Source organism: Tursiops truncatus, chromosome 10 (assembly GCF_011762595.2).
Source record: "Tursiops truncatus isolate mTurTru1 chromosome 10, mTurTru1.mat.Y, whole genome shotgun sequence".
NCBI classification, from domain to species: Eukaryota; Metazoa; Chordata; class Mammalia; order Artiodactyla; family Delphinidae; genus Tursiops; species Tursiops truncatus.
In genome coordinates this window covers 100,395,682-100,419,006 of record NC_047043.1, presented here as the reverse complement: position 1 = coordinate 100,419,006, position 23,325 = coordinate 100,395,682, and positions in this window count along the sequence as shown.

Here is a 23,325-nt window from a genome sequence, read left to right as displayed (position 1 = left end):
TAAACTGGGATCACAGCAGCTGTGTCACAGGGTTCCAGGAGGGCTTACCACACACATCAGCCGCACAGATGCGGAGCTGCTATCATTCGTGCCGGCCATGTCCTGGGGCTAGCGAAATCTCTGGTCTAGCTGTGGTGCCCGCTCATTCATTTACCCACTCAATCACTCATTCCAAAGGCACTGCTGTGGGACTGGCAACCCAGTGGTGAATAAGGCAAAGTTATCCGCCCTCATTCATTCATTAGAATGCCCCGTTTACATTCTACGGGGGAAACAGGAAGTCAACATGTAGTCAAAGATCAAAGATATAATTTTGCATAGTAATAAGGATCAGGATAAAAATAAAGCAGAAGGCGCGAGGGAGGGGGAAGGGAGGGAGGGAAGCCCCCTCCCTCACATCAGAGGTGGGGGGGGGTCAGGGAGGGCACACGTGGGCTGAGACATGTATGATGGAAGATCTAGCGGGGGAACATTCCAGGCAGAGGGAAGATCTAGTGTCAAAGTCCTGAGGCAGAAATGAGCTTAGTGTGTTTGAGTACGTTTGAGGACGCCAGTGTGGCTGGAGTGAGTGAGTCCCCGGGAGGTGACGATGAGAAGGTCGCCATCCATCCTCCCCTCCCAGATTCACTTTAAACTGATCAGAGTCTGTTTCCTCACATGTAAACCAGGAACTCCAAATCTATTTCATATATACGTACATATATATACATATATATATATATATATATATAATTTTTAAGCACATTATAATCCTAATAACAACCTCAGTGGGATATAAGATTTTACAGAAGAGGAAACTAAAGCCAGAGGTTCAGCAACTGATCCAGGGTCACACAGCTGGTGGGCGGCACACCAGGGCAGTCTGGCTCCAAAGTCTCGGCACTTAAGCTCTTGCAAAACTTCCTCACTGGGACAACTACATGAGCAAATGGGTAGGAATGCCCCGGCCCCCTGGTGGCAACTCAGAAGGCCGTTCTCTCCTTCCCATTTTCTCTGGGCTTTCAGACCCGCTGAATTTAGGTGAAGGAGGGTTGCTGCATCGTCTAGTTTTGTTTTAGTCTTTCCTTTACAGTGGTGGAAACAGAACTCAGAGAAGGCAAGTGACTTGCCTGAAGTTGCACAGCACAGAGTGGCAGGGGTGGGACTGGGAGCCAGTTCTGGCTGTACACCCTCACACGGAGCAGCAGTAGAGATGAGGGCTGGGCGACGGAGGTGAAGGGCATCAGAGCTGCAAGAGGCTTCCTGAATGACACCTGTCAAGGACCCATCTTCCTCCAGCAGGTACTTCACTCCCCGAGAAGAAGGTTGTCAGGTAAGTGGGCTGAACTTGTGGCAGAGCCCACCCACCTCTCCCCCCACTGCAGCTGCACAAGATTTTAAGAACAACGCAAAAATCACAACAACTATGACCACGAGGCTGGTTTTGTTTCAGCTCCGATGTTTAGTGACTCCTCAGAGGCTCCCCACTAGAGGGGGCTCACCTCCCTGCATGGCAGAGCCAGGACTCAAACCCCCATCTCTGTGGCTTCCAGGCCTGGGCCCTAGCATCTCTCCTCAGGACCTCCTCAGAGTGGGGATTATTTTATCACATCCATTTTCCAGAGGAGGAAACTGAGGCTCAAAGGAGTGCGGTGGGTGGACCTGATGGCAGGGCCGGCTCCAGTGTCCCTTTCCTCGGTCTCCACTTTCAGAACCCTGGAGCCTCCCTGGGGGTCATGATATCACCTGCACGCCCACTGCTTTTTGACACTTCCTCCTCACAAAGTTACATGTGTGTTTCTTACATGTTAGTCTGTTATTTCAAAATAAAGCAAATGGAGTTCAGACGCAAATGCCAAGACTGTAGGTGTTTACAAGGCACGTGGGCAGGTGCCAGATTTCTGAAGGTGGGTTTCTAGCACACGGTCAGGTGCAAGGGAGTCTCCAAAAATTGTCGAGCTGAGATTAGAGACCCACAGGCTTGTCCTTTCGGAAAGTGACAACGGTCACTCAGCAAGGAGGCGTGCCCACATGTGCAGGCGTGTGGGGTGGGGGGGCGGGCTTTGCCTGCATCACACCACGCCTGCACCATCACCATCGGAGGGTGGGTTTGTCAGCACACTTTCCAGATGTGAAGGCTGAGGTCATGAGCGGGTCCAAGGGCACACAATGAGGAAGTGGCGCTGCAGGACTTTGTACTGAGCGGTTGGTGGGGCTCTCCCAACCGTAACCAGATGCCTGAGGTGGGGAGCACAGGTCAGCCGGCCTCTCCAAAGGCAGGCTCACCCACCCACGCCCTCCTGCAGGCCCGGAACTGGGGCACATCGGAACTGGCGTTGGGACAGGTCCTCACCCCAGCAGTCACCCACTCTCTGGGTCACTCCGGAAATGCCGGCATTCACCCCCTGCCCCCCACCTGGTCACTGTGGACCCCTGGAAGGAACCCAGACTGGGAGGAGAAAGCAGAGGCCAAAGGTGGTAGGGAAACGTTTCACACTCAGGGCTTCCCGCCTCCACTGGAAAATTCCACCCTGCAGGCGGACAGGCACATTCACACAGAGAGCATACTGCTCCTGCAACCTGGGGCCACTGCCCCCATCTGTCCCCACCGTGAAAGGAGCACAACAGCGTGTGATGGAGGAAGGACACAGAGGGCTGGAGCACAACAGCGTGTGATGGAGGAAGGACACAGAGGGCTGGAGCAGATCCCCAGGTCACAGGACCTTCCAGGCCACTGCTGGCGGGGGAGGGGGTGGGGAGGGGTCCCAGCATCCTCCCATCTACATTCTGACTCTTCAAATCTCAGAATCACAAATCCTTCAAGGCCTGGAATTTTTTTTCATTCTTGCTTAAGCTTTACGGTTTAAAGGATCAATCTTAAATTCATAAATAACATGAAAATCTCTTCTCCTTAAACAAAACAAGGTCCCCTTGACCACTCCCCCAATTCTCACTGCTGTAGCCCACCTCTGCAGAGGTACCCACTGTCATCTGTCAGGATGTACGCTCCAGAATGTTTCCTATGCATTTAGCTACATACACGTGCCTGTAGGAAGTATCAAGTACTATGCAGACCTTAAAAAGTGGTATATTAAGTTACGAAATTAAAAAGTAAATACACCAAAAGGCATAAAGATGCAGACAGTGAGCTCTGGGTATGCCCCACCCACTATGAGAGTTGGAACCCAGCGGGTCTGATGGCAGCCATGGCCACCTCTGCTCCATCCCCACACCAGCCCCGCTCCTCACACCCCACAGTGAACTCACTCCTGTAGCAACTCTCTCCGTGCAGTTTTCCTACGGAGCTAGGTACCCGCAAACGGCAGGAACACTCATGCATGCTTCTAGACTTTACATAAACGGAATCACGTGTCATTCTCCATGAAGCTCTTTCGCCCTCAACATCCACTCAGGACACTGAATCCTGGAATCCCTAATCCACAGGCTCTCCTGTGCAGTTGCCAAAGCACAGGCGTGGACTCGGCTCTTGCAGCTGGGGAGGGTCCCACAGGCCGTGAACAGCCCTGGCATCCCCGCCCCGCCCCACCACGTTCAGGGAGCTGAGGAAGGGAGCAAGCGGCCACAGCAATGATCTCTGAAACGTGGGCGGGCTTCTGGGGGCTGGGCACACCCCGTCTGCTGTGCACCGGTTACTACCCGTGTCCTGTCCCCTGTCCTGGGGGAGGAGGGGTCCCTGACACGTGGCCGAAACGCAATGGCTGCTGGTTCTTGGAGTCATTCTGGAGCCCCGGCTGACGGTGAGCTAGAAACCACCTGGCTGGCATCGGTCTCTGTGCTCCCGCTGCCGTGCCAGGCTTGCCGAGGACGCCCGGTCCCAGGAGCCCGCCCGGGAGAAGCGAGGGAGCCGGGGCCCCGCAGATGCTGGCGGCACTTGGGATGTGCTGGCGGGAGGGAGGAGGCATGGAGACCAGCGCTGCAGGGTGTGTCGGCTTCTGCGGGACTGGGACTCGACTTGGCGACCTGATCACCCAGAGGGCGAGAGCAAGCGGGGGCAGACGGTCCCGGGAGCCTCCACTCAGGAGCCTGGGAGCCAGTTCCCGCGGGATGCAAGGTGGGTGGGAAGGTGCAGGTGGGGCAGCGCTGGCCGGCCCAAGGCCCGCGTGGGCGGCAGGACAGGAGGACCAGCCCCAGACGCCGAGCCAGAGGTGAAGGGTCCGAGCGTGTGCGGGGCGGTGGGCCCCTCCCTCTCCCGACACGTGCGGTACCCCGTCTCCGCCCCCCTCAAGCGGCTGCACCTTCTCGGCAGGCAGTGCAGCCCGGCGGTCAAGACCAGAAGCCACCTCTGCCGCTAGCTGTGGGACTTGGGGCAGGTGACCCAAGCTCAGCCTCTTCCGAAAGCCTCAGCTAGGCTGGGCGCTGCTGCTCTCAAGCCTGGCTGGGCCTGGAGTCGGGAGACCCAGGCTAAGGCCTCCGCACAGCCCCCTCGCCTGCCGCCGGGTGCAAGTGAGAGCAGGCGGCGGCCCCCGCAGCCCCGGCGGCTTGTACAGACCCCACAGCGGCTCCCATCTCTCACCCTGCTTGTATTATTTGATTAATAGTTTCCTCTAAGTCTAAAATAATTTTCATTTAAAAGCAAAACTTCCAGTCACTATTACAAATCGTGGACCTGACAGGCTGGTTACACCACCGAGAAATATTCAAATAAATATGGTTATGAAAGAAAAGCTGCCCACCTGAGACCCTCCCTTGGCCCCGGGGTGTCTGGGCGCCCCAGCCTGGGAAGCCCCATGCTGATGCCAGGGAGGCGGGCAGGTGGGCACAGGGCAGGTGGCGGGGTCGGCCCTGCTCACGGGCTGGGTCAGGGTACACTGGGGACCTGCTTGTGGCCACTGCTGGGCTGGTAACTGCTCCCTTCCTTTCCAGAAGGCTCACCTGCCCTTCTGTGTGTGTGTCTGTGTGTGTGACGGTGTGTCTGTCTGTCTGTCTTTGGTGATTTGCACTGCTCCCTGGGAGATCCGTATGAAGGGGGCAGCACCCCCCGTGCCACCTGACAGCATCTCTAGGGGCTGGTCTGCAGGGCTGGTCTCCTCCCAGGTCCTCCTGGGTATCTACAAGCCGAGCAGGGCTGTGTGTGCCCTTGACGGCCAGGAGTGCAGCATCGCGGCCCCGCCCCCGGCCCGGGGGCCAGGACGGTTCCCTGATCACAAAGCGGCACTAATTCTCTACCCACTTGCCGCTTCATCCATAAAACGCGGACTGAAACGCTGACTGATGCCGGCCCGTCCAGGCAGTGGGGGTCCAAGGGGAGAAAGAGCCACGTCTCCCGCCTGGAAGAAAGGAATGGGCACATCCTGGGGCTGTGGTGGCCCGCCACCCGTCTCCCTGCCCCGAGCCGCCCGTCCTGCGTTCACCCCTGCATCCCCTCGGCGCCTGGGGTGTGGGTGGGGCTGACTCTTCTCCCGGCTCAGGATCGGCCACGGCCTCGAGCTGGGCCCTGAGAGGAAGCCCGACTTCACTGGTGTCGTTGGGAGAGGGAACCTCTGGACTTAAGCTTGAGCTCAGACCTGAGACATACAAGCTGGTGCTTCACACAGGCCCCTGACAAGGAGCCGGACTGAGAGCGGAAGAGGGACGGCCCTGGGGTCGTCACTGGAGCCTCTGGACCCAGCCACGCCTGAAGCTTTGAGGTCATGTGAGCTGATAATCCCATTCCACTTGGGCCAGTCTGAAGTGGGCCCTCTGTCATTTACAACCCAAAGTCCCAATACCTGTGCCTTTTAACAGTTATAATTCTGAGTGAATATTGCAATATTGAGTGACTGTTTCCATAGAAGTTACACAGAATGTAAGTATGAGGGAAGGAGGGGTAAGTTCTTGGGGAAAAGGAAATGGGAAGGAAAAGTGGAAGTTGCCTGAAGGGCAGGATGTGGGCGCTGAGCCTCGAAGGGTGAGCAGAAACTCAGCAGGCAGACAGTGCATGGAAAGGCGTTACTTGCAGATGGAACAGCATGTGCAAAGGCGTGGAGGTGAGAGGCAGAGAGTGATGAGCCTCAGCCTTTGAGGGCCTTGGGCTTCGGCTGAGGGGAAAGGGGAGCAGAGGAGGGGCGTGTGATTAAACCTGTGATTAAACAGCTCCTTCATGGGGGATGGGTGGAGGGGGCGATTAGAGGCTGGAGGACGGTCCCTCTGGAGGGAGGAGGAGGGGAAGGTCTGCACACAGCGTGGGGTGGGATGGAGAGAAGGAGTGTCTTGGGGAGAAGTGTGGGTGAGGTATGCGGACAAGAGCGACACCCAGGTTCCTGGCTTGGGCACTGGGTGGCGGGTGGCACCATGTACCTACACTGGGACCCGGGAAGAGGTGCCCGGTGGAAGAGAGATGACCCTCCTCTTTGGATGTGTTGGGATGTGGTGCCTGGGGGTCAGGGGGAGCGTCCAGGAGGCTCTAAAGGTCTGGCTGGAGGCTCAGCTCTGGGGTAGAGGGGCGGGAAAGTGTGACGGGTCAGGAGGGGAGGTCGGCAGAGCCCTGGGGATACAGACATTTAAAGGGAGAAGCAAAGGCCAGCAAAGGAGGTGGAGAGACCCGGTGAGCCCCGGGGCCTCAGCTGCAGGCTCTCCCGCAGCTCACTGCCCAGCCCCCGCCCTGCCCGTCCTCCCTGGGTGTCCATCAACCACCCTGTCCTGTCACAGAGATGCAGGCCATGTCCCCGTGTCCCCCAGGGCCTGACATGACACAGGAACGACATTTCTTAGCAAAAAAGAATCTGAAGTAAGCTCTAAGCTTTCTGCTCATCACGGCACTATTTACAATAAACAAACTAAAACCCCAAACAAACAGGAAGGTGAACGCCCAATACTGAAGCTGCTAAAAACACATGATTCCTGGGGCTTCCCTGGTGGCGCAGTGGTTGGGAGTCCGCCTGCCGATGCAGGGGACGCGGGTTCATGCCCCAGTCCGGGAGGGTCCCACATGCCGCAGAGCGGCTGGGCCCATGAGCCATGGCCGCTGAGCCTGCGCGTCCGGAGCCTGTGCGCCACAACGGGAGAGGCCACAACGGTGAGAGGCCCAAGTACCACAAAAAAAACAAAAACAAAAACACATGATTCCTGCCTGGCATGGGGCATCAGCCAGCCTTCAAAAGGGATGTTGACAAACAATGACGTTAACGATTGTTAGTTAAAAAAAAAAAAAAATGTAGGTTCTCAAAGTGTGTATTCGGTACAAACCTAAGAATGCGACCAAGACACAACCAGAAAAACACCACAACGACAGCTGGCCCTCGAGTGGGGGTCACTGATCGACTTTAGTTCCCTTTTCATTTTCATTTATTTTTCAAATGTTCTGCAACATACTTAACTATAATATGCGAAAAATATATTATTACAAAAAATTCCCCAGTCATCTAAAAGTGACTGAAACACCACTGATCTATCATATAAGGATAGGAGACAGGTCCTGCGGGGCACAGCGTGCAGGTCTGGGGTCGGATGTGGGTTTGAACCCTGGCTCCACGCCGCCTGCCTTGGGGCCCATCCCTGGCTCCCTGCTCCCCTGGGCGTCCTGTCTGAGGACCGGTCCCACCTGGCCACTGGCAGAGGCTGCTGGGAACACCCCGGGTTGGGCGCCGGCAGCGCCTGGAAGCGGGGGCGCCCGTGACCTGTATTCCCCAAAGGTGGCAGCATCTGAAGGGGTAGGAAGGTCAGGGCACTGAGAAGGCCGCCCTGGAACCCTGGGTGCAGCTGGCTGGGCACCAGGCCACAGCCCCGAGGCGTCCTTACTGGACTGAGTGCCCCGGGGTTGAGGACAGCCCTGTCCTCAGAGCCCCTTTTATAGTTTTCAAGTCGTGTTGTGGGCGTTACCCAAGTGGATCCCCTTGCCACCTTCTGACTCAGGTGTCGTTACCCCATTTTACGGATGGGGGACGAGGCTGGACCACCTCTCGCCCTACCTGTGAGACTGTCCAAGATCGTCCCGGCCCGAGGGGCACGTGGGCTGCAGCCCAGGCCAGGCTCCGCTGGGCTGCAGGGGGCAGGGCTGACCCAATGGCACCTGGGCCCTGTGGTCTCCTCTCCCCCACTTCCAGGCAGCCATGGGCCCAGTTTGGTCACATGTTCATCTTTACCCAGGGAGGGGGTACTTGGAAGGAGGCTCCTCTCCAGGCCAGTGGGAGCCTGGTCTGGCTGGGGACCTGGAGAGATGCAGCCCCACCTGGTCGGATGAAGGCTGCTCCCAGGCAGACTGGGGTGGAGTCAGCTGGGGGCCCAGCAGGCATGGACTCTGCCATCAAACCTACCAGCTCAGGTCCCAACCCACCACTCACCTGCTGTGTGACCCCCGGCAAGTGACTACCTGTCTCTGAGTCTCAGTTCATACCCTGGGAAACGGGAAAAGCAGGGTCTTCCCAGAGAATGGACACAAGGAGGGTTGCCGGGCACACAGCTCATCATCAGAGCTGAGAGGCCTATCTGTCTCCAAGCCGGTTCAGCCCTGGGGAGTGGCCTGGAGGAAGCTGGGTGCACAGAGCTACCCCCAGGGCTGGGAACCAGTGCCTGTCTTTTTCCTGGGAGGGGCCAGGGTCCTTCTCCGTCCTGACCAGGGCTACCTCCCATTCCCCACACTGTGACGTGGCATCCTGCACGAACGCCAGTCAGGTCCAGGCCTCCCCAGATTCCCACACCTCCGCCACTCCGCTCACCTGCTGACACTCATCCCTTCCCCCACTCTGCTCCCTGCCTTGTTCCTGCCTCAGGGCCTTTGCACATGTGCTCCCTCCCTCAGAACGCACTTCTCCCAGTCTCTGCACATCTTGCTCTATTCCAGTCTCAGCTCAGAGCTCACCTGCCTGGGAAGCCTTTCCTGAGCACCCTTGCTGAAATGGCCCCCCAGATGCCCATTTCATTTCATCCAGAGCATTTAAAATGATCCAGTTTAATTTTTTTTTTTTCCAACATCTGTCCTCCCTCAAGAGAATGTCAGGTCCACAGGGGCAGGGTCACCACCTGTCTGGTCACCACAGCATCCCTCAGTGCACTGATGGGGCCTGCACACAGTAGGTGTCTAATAAATGTCCACGGACAGAAAGGATTAATGAATGCCCTCAAGCCATGCTCCCTGGCTCGCCCCCAGCTGCATCAGTGGGAACACAGGTCCACCCTGTAGCTTCCCATTATTTCCACACTCCTCACCCTTGGCGGGTTTGGTAAACCCCCCACCCCAACGAAGATTCTTCCGACAGTGAATCTGCGCTGGGTAATTATGCGTGCCTCCACGCTAATAACAGGTCTTGTGATTATGGTTTATTTCCCGTGATTTTAGTTAATGGACCAGATGGAATATTTGCATCTGGAAAGTTCCCCAGCTGTTTCGGGGAGCTCCCAAATTTGCTGCTCACGGGAGAAGACGCTCTTGGTGCAGGAAGAGTCCCAGAGGGCGGGCAGGAGGCCTGGAGGCAAGCCCTTCACCTCCCTCGGCCTCAATCTCCTCATCTGTAAAATGGGACGATAACACCTCCCTCACAGGGAAGGAGACAAAGAGCCCAAACCTCCATCGCCGCAATGACCGTCAACATGCCAGGACCTCTGCACCAGTATCCAAGTAACAGTTTTCTTTAAACGGACTTTTTATTCACTTGAATGCATTTTAAACTCATTTATTTATTTATTTTTGGCTGTGTTGGGTCTTCGTTTCTGTGCGAGGGCTTTCTCTAGTTGTGGCGAGCAGGGACCACTCTTCACGGCGGTGTGCGGGCCTCTCACTATCGCAGCCTCTCTTGTTGCGGAGCACAGGCTCCAGACGCGCAGGCTCAGCGGCCGTGGCTCACGGGCCTAGTTGCTCCGCGGCATGTGGGATCTTCCCAGACCAGGGCTCGAACCCGTGTCCCCTGCATTGGCAGGCAGGTTCTCAACCACTGCGCCACCAGGGAAGCCCTTGAATGCATTTTAAAGGGAAACTCTTTCACTACCCTAAATGGAAATCCAGGGCCGCCTGCCTCACACACATCTCGTGGGAGCACGCGTCTGAAGCTTCACAGCACACCGATGGGTTTCTGTGGTCATTGTCTCTCCCAGTGGGTCGTCAGCTCCCCTGTCTGGCTGCTAAACTGCTGAGCCCATGGGGCTTAAACCAGTGCCCGGCGCACAGTAGGTCTCACTCAGTAGGTGGTAAAGGAACCAATGGCTGCGGTCTGCCAGCAGGGGAACTGAAGGGTCCAGAGGAGCCGGCCCTCCCTGCGTTCGTTCATTCTACACTGTTGAGTGAGCACCTACTGTGCACTGGCGCCTGCCTGGTGCAGGGATACAGCCGTGAACTGGGTGATGATGTCCTTTCGGTTCTGCTCGGGCCCCACAGCCCCTTCCTGGCCTTGGTGCCTGGCTCCTCCTGTCTCCTCATCGCTGGCGTCCTCCGTGTGTGCTCACACCCTGGTGGGCCCATCTAGCCCCCCGGCTTTGTAAACCACCCATTCGCTGATGACGCCCATGGTTACGCTTTTAACCTCCACCTCGGTGCCAACTCCCGACTGGAGGTCCTGCTGCCTCCGAGTTGTTTTTGTTCAGACGGACATCCAGGAGAAGGCCAGCTCGCCAGGTCTAGTGGCCGCCCTGCCTGCCCTGATGGCCACTCCTCTGCAGCCCTGTTCTCTCGGCAAACGACCACCTAACCCTCCCAATTGCCTCTCCGCTCTCGCACCCCAAGGGCCTGCTCTGACCTCTACCTGGCTCCACACCCCACTCTGGTCCCGGCCACCCTCTCTCCCCTGGATGACAGTGGAAGCCCCCCTGCTCCCCCGATTCCCACGGACTATGTCCAGATAGCAGCCGGACCACTCCTCTGGCTAAAATTAAGCGAAACCATGTCCCGGTTCAGCACCCTCTGGGGCTCCCACCTCGCTGAGAACAAAAGCCAAAGTCCTTGTAGTGACCCACCAGGCCCTTCGTGATCCTCTCCCCCTGCCCCCTCCCCCTCCCTGGCTCTTCTCCTGGCACAGTGGCCTTTTCTTTCCTCCAGTCTGCCAGGCCCTCTCCTGCCCCAGGGCCTTTGCATGTGTTGTGCTTTTTGCCCGGGGGCATATTCAGAATATTTGAGTATATACTCAGAAACACCTCTGATACACTGAGCATTAACTCCTTCATTGTAGGTCCTGGGGGTGTCTGAGGGGGACCGGGGGAGGGACAGGACAGCAGAGCTCCAATAGGGGCCAGTCTGGGGGCTCAGGCACAGTCTGCAACTTCTGACATGAACCATATTTCAATATTTTAATGAGGGGGACATGCAGACGGACCTGCCTCCCTGTGCCTGACGTGGGCTGGGGAGAGATCTCCGATTTGGACCCCTGGGCCAGGAGGCCCACACCCTCCAGTGCTCGGCCAGGGACACTCCTGTGAGAAAGGGCTGAGCTGAGCCTGGGCATCCACGGTCCCCACGGCTGCCTTCAGCAAGAACCACGGCCACGGGGACAGCACACGGGGACCGCACTGAGCTTCACCTCCCACAGCTGGCCTCCGATCCTGCTGCCTCCCCCAGAGGGGTTTTTATATAAGACACAGCTGAGGGGGGATGCCAGGGCGGCCATCCCGCCATAGGAGGGAAAGTAGGAAGCCCACTCTGGCTAGGTGAGGGACCCCGTGAGGACCGTGGTTGGGGAGGGGGACCACGGCCTGCTCAGCCCCAGCCAGACCCCAAACGGGTTTCCTTACACGAGCTTCAGATATTTGCGTCCAGGGGTTGCCGAGGACGAACTTGGATGGCTTCATGCAGTTATTATTTTTCACTTTTACTTAAAAAAACATACTTTTATAATACATTTGCAGGATTCAAAAGCGAAAATGTAAAAGGTGTATAGTGAAGGCTGGTCCCCAGCTCTAGCCCCACCTTCGCGGTTCTGCGGCTCCCATCCACAAAGGCAGACACTTCCATTAATTTCTTTGGCAATCTTCTTGTGTAGGCATTGGTTTTTGTTTTCAAAAACAAGCAAATATGGGGCAAAGAAACTGAATAGACATTTCTCCAAAGAAGATATACAAATGGCCGATAAGCACATGAAAAGATGCTCAGTATCGCTTGCTGCTAGGGAAATGCAAACCCAAACCACAGTGAGAAACTACTTCACACGCACTAGGATCAAAAATGGACAATAACAAGTGCTGGTGAGGATGTGCAGAAACACGCTGCTCACCAACTGCTGGTGGGGCTGGAAAATGGGAGCGAAGTACTGATAGATGCGACAACACGAATGGGCCTTAAAAACACGGTGCTAAGTGAAAGGAGCCCAGCACAAAAGACCAGGATTGTAAGATTCCATTTGCCAGAAACATCTAGCAGAGCTGGAAGCACAGAGATAGAAAGTAGACGAATGGCTGCCGGGGCTGGGGGAGAGCGGGGACGGGGTAATGCTAGTGGATACGGGGTTTGTTTGGGGATGACGAAGATGTTCTAAAATGGAGGGTGGTGATGGTCACACAAACCTGAATATACTAAAACCCATGAAACTGTACACTTCAAATGGGTGAACTCTATGCTATACGAGTTACATCTCCGGCTGTTAAAAAATAAGCAAATGTGTATAAATAACACATTCCCCTGCGTTTTCACCAGCCGGCCCTTCCCATCACTCAGGTCTCTTCTCAGAGAGGCCTCCCTTGCCCACCTCTGTCCCCTCCCCCCTCCATCCTCAGAGCACTTATCACTCTCTGAAAGCACCTTGTCTGTTGACTGTTTTCTTCATTAAAGTGTTAGACTCCATGAGGACAAAGGGTTCTGTCTGTTTTATTCACTGATGTAGCCTCAAGGCTTAGGACTGTACCTGGCACATAGCAGGTTCTCAAAGAGTATTTGATAAATTAATGAATCTGTTTACGTGATGGATTAAGTTGCTGGGCTCCTTACTTGGGTGATTGGTCCTGCCCCTCTGCCACCAAGCCTGCTCACTTTCCTCCTCTCCCCCATCCCCTTCCCTCTGCTCCTGGCCTCCCTGAGAATACCCTCATTTGCAGAAGCAGGGGCTGGGGCTGGAAGGTCCTGGAAGGGCGGTGTGGGACGAGCCCATGATGCTCCAGGGTCCCCTGTGCTGCAGCCTCGCCCCTGCTGGCCTCTGACTCAGCCGTTCGCCCCTCTGTTCGTGCCCAGCTGTTCCCCAAGACCAGGCCCCCTGCCAACCTCCCTTTGGACTCAGGGGAACTCAGAGGGGCACATTTGGAAGGTCTGTAGGGATCTTCCTGAGAAAGCCACGTCCTCTGCAGGGGCCGAGGATGTTTGGACCTCCCGCAAGGTCCTCTCCTTGGTCCAGGAGTCTGTATGGAAGATGGACGGGCATAAGGCTGTCTGGGTGGGGCGGGGGTGGGCAGGGCCTGGAGCAGCCCAGCCCAGAGCAAGGCAGCTGGTGAGGGGGAGGTCAGTAACCCCACGCCCTACAGCCAGTCCTGAGAACCAGAGGGCAGGGCTGAGACCGGGAGGAGGCCAAGTGCAACTCCTTCTGGGGTCAAGCTGATCTGTGCTGTATAGAGTCGAAACAGAATGCCTCAAAAGGGAGTGAGCTCCCTGTCACTAGGATAATCAAGCAAGGATCTATCAGGGGCAGAAGAAGGCCTCAGGAGCCCCTTGCATCCCTGAGGACCACGGATCCCAGGGATGTTCCCACGAAGTTCTCAGGGAAGTTCTGGGGTTGGGTCCAGCCTGACACCATGGGTGTAATACTCACACACACCAGCAGAGGGCAGCACTCGGCTGCTACATAGTCCTGGAAAGGGTGGCCTGCGCAGCCCCAAAACCTGGTACCCAAGGAGATCCAGAGACCCAACCCACCCAGCCCCCGGCCTCCAGCCCCCTGGTCATGCCTGTGGGTCCCCATCCTGCACTCCCAGTCTGGGCCTTGTTCCCAGCTGCCATGCTCTCTCCCACCATTGACGGCCCCAGATCCCTCTGCTCCTAAAGCCTCGTGCAGACCCTAGCCACCAGCATGGGCTCCGGCCCCGCGCCTTCCCAGTCCCAGCGCTGGCTCCTTCCCACACTGAATTCTCGGCCCAAATGTCACAGGTGCAGGGGCCTCCCTGACCACCCCCGCGCAAGCTCGCTCTGGTCCACAGGCTCCTGTCTCAGTACCTGGGTTGTTGTAGCACTTCCCAGCCAATAAATGGACCTGGTGACCTCCACCTGCAAACCGCATCCCTCCTCGGGGCCCTGCCCGGGTGCTAAGTCCTACACGACCCTCTGGGGGAGGGGCTGAGCTGCCCCTGGTCAGCTGTCGCCTCTCACCTGAGGACACGGAATTCAGCATTTACCAACTTCCACCTATTAGGTCTTTTTCACCCAAGACGTTTTGAGGGCCTGTCTCCCACGTCCCTGTGGGGTGCCTGTAGGCCAGGCCCTGCCCTTCCTGTGTCTGATGACACCAGAGCCCCAGGTTCAGGGGGAGTACTGGCTGGACACCATCTCCTAGGAGGCCGCTGGCTCCGACGAACTCAGCTTCCAGACAAAGAGCAACGTCTCAGGGAGGGGCTGACACTGCGGACCTGGGGAATCGCCCACCGACCCTCAGGCCCCTTGTCTGCTAAATGGGTGCAGGGCAGCACCGCCCCCGCCTCCGCCTCCGAGGTTTGCCAGGAGGAGGTGATGACAGGGGAGGGACCTGGACCAATGATCTGGGGCTCAGGGAAGTTCCTGCCGCAGACTCACCTTCTCAGACCCATAGTACAGATGCAAAAACTGAGGACACAGAGGTCAGGGGCCTGCCCATGGCCACAGGACTGGCAGAGGGGCGCAGGGATAAACTCAGGCCGACTGGCTTCAGCAACCACAAGTGAGTCCTGCACCCTCCAAGCTGTGTGACCTGAGGTAGAGCACGTGACCTCTCTGGGCCTCTGCTGGAAATTCAGGGAGGGTGGGAAAGTGGACTTAAATCACGGGGATGCACTTCGATGGTTCATGAACACAGACTCCAGAGACATCAAATCATTCGCTAGGAGGTACCATGCCTGGCGCATGGTGGGCGCTGTCATGCTGGTGGACACTATGACCATTAGTGTGAGCTGGGACAGGGCCAGCACCCTCCCCTCCCCGCCTGTCCTGGCTGACTGCAGCTCAATGAAGATGCTCCACTAGCAGATGAGCTAGAGCTGCCTCCGTCCCCACCCCTCGGGAGCCTAAGCGCCTTGTGCATTCCAGGTGCTCGGCCTTCCCCAGAGGTGGGCCCAGCCCGTCGTGGTCCCTGCCCTTCCCGAACCCCCTCGTGGTTCCCAAGGTGTGGCCCCCTAACCCCAAGCATCGAAGCATCGAAGGTGAATCTGTGAGAGCAGCACAGTCTCAGGTCCACCCCCGCCCCCCTGAACCAGACCCAGAGGGCCGAGCCTCGGGGCTCGCACAGGGCTCCTCGCTGACGACAGCGATGCCGCCTTGGGAAGGCGACGGCACGGGCTCTGGTGGAGGACGGCTGAAAGGTATTTTAGAACCGCATTCCCTGCTTACTTGCAGGCCAAGCTCACTTCCTGCTCAGGGATAATCACTGCCATCCCCCCACCCGCCCCAGCCAGCTGGGGCTTTTTCCGCCACTCCCAGGCGCTGGGCAGGCCTGGCGGGAACGCTGAGGACGCAATCACCAGCCTTTTAGGAGCGAGGCTTGTGAAGGAGGTGCGGACGTCTTCTCTCTGAGGATGCTTAGCGGGCCTTTCGGGGCGGGCAATTTGCAGAGCACTCCAGATGCCTCAGGACAATGGGGTCTGATTGGCAGGGGAGTGGGAGGGGCCAGCAGCTGCTGCTTCAGAGCAGGGAGAGGCAGGGGATGGAGGGGCGGAGGCACTGAAGGAAAGTCTGGGGGGTCCTGCAGACGCCTGGTTTCATTCTAGAGCCCCAAATAAGAGTGTTGAGCCAGCTGCACAGGAGACTGGCCGGGCGGGAGGCTGGGGTGAGACAGGAAGGAGGTGGCAAGGTACTCAGTCACCCGTTCACTCATTCATTCATTTGCACATCACCTCCTGGGAAGGCATCGTGAGGGAGTGGCAAGGGCTCTCAGAATCATCCAGCATCCATGTTTAAATCCTGGCTCCTCCACTACGAGGGTCCCTCTGCTTCAGTATCCACATCTGTGAACCAGGCTTGGTACGAGGGAAAGAAAGAATCCTACGGGCGAAATGTCCAGCACCATCCTGCCCCTTAGCAGGTGCTTACGGAACACGGGCTCAGCTTTCCTGCCCCTCTTTCATCTTAGTCATTCTGACCTCTGTTGAGTACATACCATGTACCAAGAACAGACCTGGGCAGTGGGAGATGGACAAGACCCCCAGGCGGGCCCTGGCACTCAGGGAGTTCAAAGGAGGCAGGGGGCAGTGAGGGGAGGCCTCTAGGTGATCTCAGGGCAGGGGTGAATGTTCAGAGAGCTATTCACTCATTTAGTCACTCATTTCTTTGCTTATTCATCCAACAAAATGTCTTATGCCACTGCACACTAGGGCATAGGATACAGACCCTTCCCACAAGGATTCACAGTCTAGCAAGAATCAAGTATTTTTGGAACACAGAAGGCAAGAAGCTGACTCAGCATCAGGAAGGCACCAAGAGGAGGTGCCATGCGAGGTGGGTTTTGAAGGATGTATAGGAGTTCCCTGGGGAGAGCAGATAACTGAGGAAAGCATAGTTTCAGAAAGGGAACAGCACGAGCAAAGGCATAGTGGCTGCCTGCCTGGTGCTTTGAACTACTGTCCTGGCAAAGGGAAACTCACTTGGCTCTAGGCCAGAATACTGTCTTCATGCCCCAGGGAGGTACAGAAGCAACCCCAGCTGCCCTCAGGGACCAGTTCTGGGCCTCTGCATTGCTGGGGAGAGAGTTGTCATTTATTGAGTACCAACTGTATGCCTAAGGTACTCTCCCCAAGTGCCTAAGGCCTTGACATACGTGGCCTCCCTTCATCTTTGCAAACCTTTGAGGGTGTCCTCCTGGCTCAGGAGGAAACTGAGACTCAGAGAGGGAAGGTGATGTGCCCCTCAACACTGCTGGTTGGGAAGAGCTGGGATCCCAGTCCGGTCTGCCCGACTCTGGACCACGCTCTTCCCCGGCCCAGCATTTGGACGTGGATCCAGTGCCCTCCCATCACTAAGTCCTCTGGATGGGACCTGGACTCTGCCTGGCTGCCCACCCGTGCACCCCCCAAGGACCTGTACCTGGGGGTCCGAGCTGCTGACCACACCCGTTTCCGGATTTCACGCCACCGCCCTGCTCTAGACGCAGCCTTTCCCTCTGTGAAATGGGCCAGGCCCTCAGCTCTGCATTCCCGGCACCCACTCCCCGCTCTCCACACCCACAAATACAAAACCCTGATAACCCATCTCTGGGCCTTTAAGGCCTTTTATATCTCCACTCATGCTTTTCTCTACATTTTAATAAGCTGCCTGCAAAGCTGGTGACTGATGAGTAAGAACAAGGAGAGGCTGAACATTTTTTCTCTTGGGATCGCTTCTGGCTGCACACTGAACTTTAAATTGATCAGTAATGTGCAGGCCCAACATTAATTACCAGCCATTTGTCACTGGGGAGGGCGGGCGCCCATGCCCCGTTTGCAGCCTGCTTCTTCAGGACCAGCTCCGGGCACTGTGGGAGATGCCTATTGGCTGGCCAGAGCCCCGGTCCCCAAGCCCTATGGGGGCTCCTGGAGGCCGAGACCAAGCATCCCAGGGCGATGGTGCCTGACATCTATCCTGCCCCAGGTGGCCCATGGCCTGACCTGACCCTCGGCTGGGCCTGAATAAGGTAAGGGGATCTCAGGAGACCCCAGAGTTTCTTCGTTCATTCAGCAAACACTGACTGAGTAGATATTATGTGCAGTCATCTTTCTAGCACTTGGGGCACAGCAGAGAATAGGACAAAGCCTGGATCTGGGGAGGCTGCTAACACAATAGGGAAGTTTGGGGATGTCAGAAGAAACACTGGTAACATGGGGAGGCTGGGGGAGGGCAGAGTGACCCACTTAGATGGGGGCTGGGGAGGACCTCACTGAGGAGGGGAGTGTGGGAAGGAGCCATGGAGTTGTCTGGGAAGAGCATTCTGGGCAGAGGGAGCGGCAGTGCAAAGGCCCTGAGGTGGGAGCACGCCTGGGGCGTTCCAGGAACAGCGAGGAGGCCAGAGCGGCTGGCACAGAGGACGTGAAGGGGAGAGGACATCAGAGGTAACAGAACCGGCTGGTGAAGGCTGAGGGAGCCAGGGAGGATCCCCAGGGAGGGTGGGAAGGAAGCCTCTGCTTTGTGCTGACAGACAGTGGGGGGCGGGGGAAGGGCAGGAGAAGGCGGACAGGAGGAAGAGACCCCCAGGGTCTCGAGGGCAGACCCACCAGACCCCTCAGCTGGAGGAGGGAGGGGAATCAAATGAGGCAGAGGGGGACCATGGTCCTCCTTCTGAAGCGGGGCTTGGCCAGCTCCTGCCTCTTCTCTCCTGATATCAGCTTTCCTGATACCCAGGCCTTTGCACGCACTGTTCCCTCTGCCCACAACATCCTTCCCTTCTCCTCATCTGCCTGGTGAATGTTCAGCCTCAAGTTCCTATCCTCTGGGTGGAGGAGCTACTCCCCCCGCTGGGCGTGGCTCCCCAAGGTGAGGGGCTCCCCGCCCCTGCCGCCCCTGCAGGGGATGGGGTCTCAGCACAGACCAGCCCCCAGGACTTCTCCCGGAGCCCCGCCTCTCAGATCTGGAGCTGGGTCAGGGCCCGGGTCACCCATCCTCAGGTCAGTAGTTGGGGGTGAGGGTGGGGGACACTCGGTACAATGCCACCAAGTGCTGGTAGATCCAGCAAAGCCCAGAATTCCAGGCTGAGCGCGGCTGAATCTCCAGCTGAACTGCAGAGCCTCCCATTTTGTTCATCAGTTGATTCTGCAAATGTTCACTGAACCCTACCCTGGGCCATGGCAACCAGGAAGTAAGCAGGAAAGACAGTACCTGCTGCCATGGGGTGGGGGACAGACGGTAAAGTCCCGCACAGGTGCACTAAAGAACCTTGGAGAGGCCGGCAAGTGCTGGGAAGGTAGAAGGGGGTGGTCAGTGGGGGGCGCCCCTCAGAGCCTCCTGAAGAGCTGAGACATGAACAGGCACAAGGCACCAGCCATGCCAAGACCTAGGGCACATGTGCTCTGGACAGGGAGCAGCAAGTGCAAAGGCCCTGAGGTCAGAGGACATCCATGTGCTCAAAAAGCTGCAAGGGCAGCAGAGTGTGGGGGAGGGCATGGGGGGGAGGGGGGCTCAGGGAGCAGAGTGTGGGGGAGAGCATGGGGGAGGGGGGCTCAGGGAGCAGAGTGTGGGGGAGGGCATGGGGGAGGGGGGCTCAGGGAGCAGAGTGTGGGGGAGGGCATGGGGGAGGGGGGCTCAGGGAGCAGAGTTTGGGGGAGGGCATGGGGGAGAGGGGGCTCAGGGAGTAGAGTTTGGGGGAGGGCATGGGGGAAGGGGTTCAGGGAGCAGAGTTTGGGGGAGGGCATGGGGGAAGGGGTTCAGGGAAGCGGAGTTTGGGGGAGGGCATGGGGGAGGGGAGTTTGGGGGACGGCCGGGCCGGTGCAGTGTGGAGTCTGGATTTTACACCTAATGCTGTGGGAAGCCACTGTTGGGTTTCAAGCCCGTGACACGATGTGGTTTGTGTGTCTAAAAGCTCCCCTGGTTGCTGAGAGGGTGGAAAGGAGCCAGGGGACCAGGTGGGGGGGCCAGGGTGGGTGGGGGATGGTCACGCCTGAGGAGGCACTAATGCAGGAGCCCCAAGTTCCAGGGCAGGCTGCGGAGGGGAGGTGCTACAGGCTTATAAAGTCCAGGAGTCAATAAACAGACTAACATGCCCTTCTCTCCACCCAGATCCTGGGAGAGCACTTCACAAGTAAGCACTTTCAAGATGACTCCTGGGGAGGGGAGGGAGTGCACGGGGAGGGGAGGGAGTGCACGGGGAGGGGAGGGAGTGCATGGGGAGGGAGGGAGTGCACGGGGACGGCAGCCCCTCATCAGCAGGTGCCTTATAAGCCCTGCCCAGGCCTCGAAGGCGTCCAGTCCCCAGAGACTTCCCATGGTCACACCTCTCTGAGAAATGGGCACCAAAGCACGGGCGTCCCAGGGTCTGTAAGCAGGAAGGGAGTAGACCGGTGCTGCGCACGCAGAGCTACGGCAGTGCTGCGGCGCCCCATCCCCGCATGGGGTGGGGACCTTGGCGGGGGGCAGGAGGGGGTTTGTTGGCTGCCTTGACAATGAGCTACTCACATCACCGGCTGCAGTTGTCACCTGCTGGCTGCTGGGTTCTCACCCTTCCAGGCCCTGGCACACGCACTTCTCCCTGAGGCTGCCTGTTTTCAGACTCTTTGTGGTCTGCCCCGCCCACTAAGGTGAGCCCCAGGAGGGCCGGGGCTTGGGGCAGGTTATTCAATTCTGTAGTCCCAGTGCTGAGGACGACACAGCCTGCCACTGCCTGACTACAATCACGTTTAACCCCACAACATCCCCAGGGCTCAGGGGTTTCCGGAGGAGGAAACTGAGGCCTGAAGAGGTTCGTCACTTTGTCCAGCCAGGGGGCTTCCCCGGGGGGCGGGGGGTGACCTCAGAGGAGGCTCCGAGCCCAGCAGAAGCACAGCTTACTCCCCTGCTCTGACCCAGAGTCAGCGCCTGGGGCCCTGCAGGGAGCGGGGGAGGTATGGAGGCTGGGAGCCCCTCCCCGGCGCGGCCGTGTCCCCAGCCCGCCCCGGCAGGTCAGCTTGCGGAAGCGGCTGCATCGATCTCCCTAAGCCAGAGCTGTCTGCTCACTCTGATACTATCGGCTTCCCATTAAATGGATCAATAGCTTCCACTGGCTTCCGATTTGTGTTTCCAGAAATTCATCTCCCAGACACCTTTTTAATTAACTCCCCTCCAACACACCCAAGGCGGCCATAGATCGCCCACGACAGGCCATGTCTGCAGACCACGGACCACGAGGCTGGAGCCTCAGGAGAGCCGCAGGTGTGTTTAAAGCTCACCGATCACAGTACCCCCATCACTGGCAGAGCCAGCCTCGCGCCTGGATGCCATGTACGTCTGTCCCCTGGCCCTCTCCACAGCCCGGGGAAGGGACTGGGTCCTCCATCACAGAGAGCGAGCCAAGGACTAGAGAGGTCAAGACAGTGCCCTAAGGCCCCCCAGCTGGCAAGAGCTAGGGCAAGTGAGCCTTTTAGGGCAGGCGATTTGCAAAAGCCCTCCAGATGCTGCAGGACCATGGGGTCTGGTTGGCAGGGGAACAGCAGGGGCGGGGGGGCATGACCCCAAGAGGGTCTGCCTTCCGCACCTGTGGGGCCTCCCACCCCACGAGGGCAAGGGCTTGTGCCTGTCTCCATCACTGCTCCATCCTCAGTGCCTGGCACGTGGTAGGTGCTCAGTAAATCCTTGCTACATGTATAGTACCACTTGCCAACAGAGCACTCCTTTTGTGCCAGGCATTGCCCTGTGTACCCTCCTACATCATCTTATTTAACCTTCACAGCAATCCCCAAAGTGGGCACTGCTAGTATCTTCATTTTCTAGGTGGGAAAACTGAGGCACAGAGAGGTAAAACGACTCGCCTAAGGTCACACAGCTAGGGAGTGGTGGAGCTGAGATTCGAACCCAGGCCATCCGACTCGAGCTGTGCTTATTAGTCACTCCACTCTCCCTTACCTGCTCCCCCAACCTGAAGGGCCGGGACTGTGTCCTGCGCCCCGTGTAACTTCCTGACATACACCCTACGTGTAGATGTGCTTACTGAATGAATAAATGAGTGAATTCTGCGCTCCCTGCTTTCTCTGAAACACAGCACAGTTGACCAGTCTGTGGGGGCAAACCTGGAATGTTCCAGGCTGGGGATGAAGGGGAGGAAGGGGGTGAGTCCCCTGCGGGGCCCTGAGGTGACAAACCTCCCGGTGAGTGCATGCTGGGGGCCATCACTAGGGACCCTCTGAGTCCACCCGGACTCCCTCTTACCAGTCCCTTAGATCCAGGTTCTCTGCAGTCTATAAGGTGGGTTCAGAGCCATGATTTCGTTTTTATGTGGAGTCTTAAAACTTTCTAGTAAGTGGATTACAGTTACCCAACATGCAGGCAGAAACCACCCACTGGGGGCCAGAGCTCAGCCCTGGGTCTCCCCTTGTCCTCTCCCCCCACCAGCCCCCTCGGCCTGGCTCTGGACTCAGTTGCTCTCAGGGACCACAGGTGCGGGGACCATCACGGCTCCGCCCGTTCATCCGTCACCTTTGGCCTCCACCACATGCTGACCAGGACAACACTGGGTCCTCCTGGGGGGCAAAGCGTTCAGGCACCCCCCCCAACAGGTGGCAGGGTTCAGGGGTCTTCCAGGCACCCAGCTGGTGGGGGATGAAGTGAGCAAGGTGGGTGGAAGGGACTTGCGAGGAGGGACCCCCTCCAGAGCTGCCAGATCTTCTGAGCCACGAAGAGAAGACAGAAACCCAGAGACTCATCTGAAATCTTTTGGTTTTCAAATGTCCATAGGTAATTCGACTGTAAAATTAAAAAATTTTTAATTTTAACTCATACTCTGCAGACCAGAGGCCATTTTCCGGGGGCTCATCTGTGGCTTCTGTCCACTCGGGGTGAACACTCGGCTTGGCACTCAGGGCCTTTCACAGTGTGGCCCTTTTGAGTCCAGAGTGAACGTCTAGTCCCCTCCACCCAGATGCTGCTTCCTTCAGGAAGCCGTCCCTGACTGCTCCTCCGCCCCGCCAGGGCATAACCCGCCACAGCCTTCGATTCTGCACACAGATTCTCCTGCCCAGGCCCCACCAGCAGCCGAGGCAGAACCTGGTCTGGAGCCCAGGGTCCTGACCACACATCCCAGGTCCCTTCTGCTGCCATCAGGGATAGTCAGCAGACAAGATACTGCCCGGGGACAACCAACCACTCCCCGGGACCCTACCCCGCCAGCAAAGTGCAGAGAAAATAGAGGAAAGACATTTCAGGAGCATTGGGAGTCCCACAAAACACACAGTCAAGTTGACATTTGCATTTAAAAATATCATCCAAAAAAAAAATTATATCATCCAGTTACCAAAAACTACAACCCCCATGCACACATATGCACTCTCCCTGCCACCACTCTCCTTCTACACACCACCCCCACCCCGCCCCGTGTCCATTCCCCCTCCCCTAGCAGGGCATGAGGCTGACCAGTGAAGTATGGCCACATGGGGGAAAGTGTGTAACAGAGCACGGCGCTATGAGGCCTTCCTGGGACAGACCATGCTCCCTCCCCCAACACCATGTCCTCCGCCTGCCTCTCGTCTGTAGACAAACTTTAGCCAAAGAATAAATGTAATCAGAGAAGTGAGAAAATGCAGAAACAATGGAAAACAGTCAAACAAGACAAAATAATAACAGTTTAGCCACTAAACGAAGTCAAGGACCTTTAGCTCCTCCTCAAGGGCTAT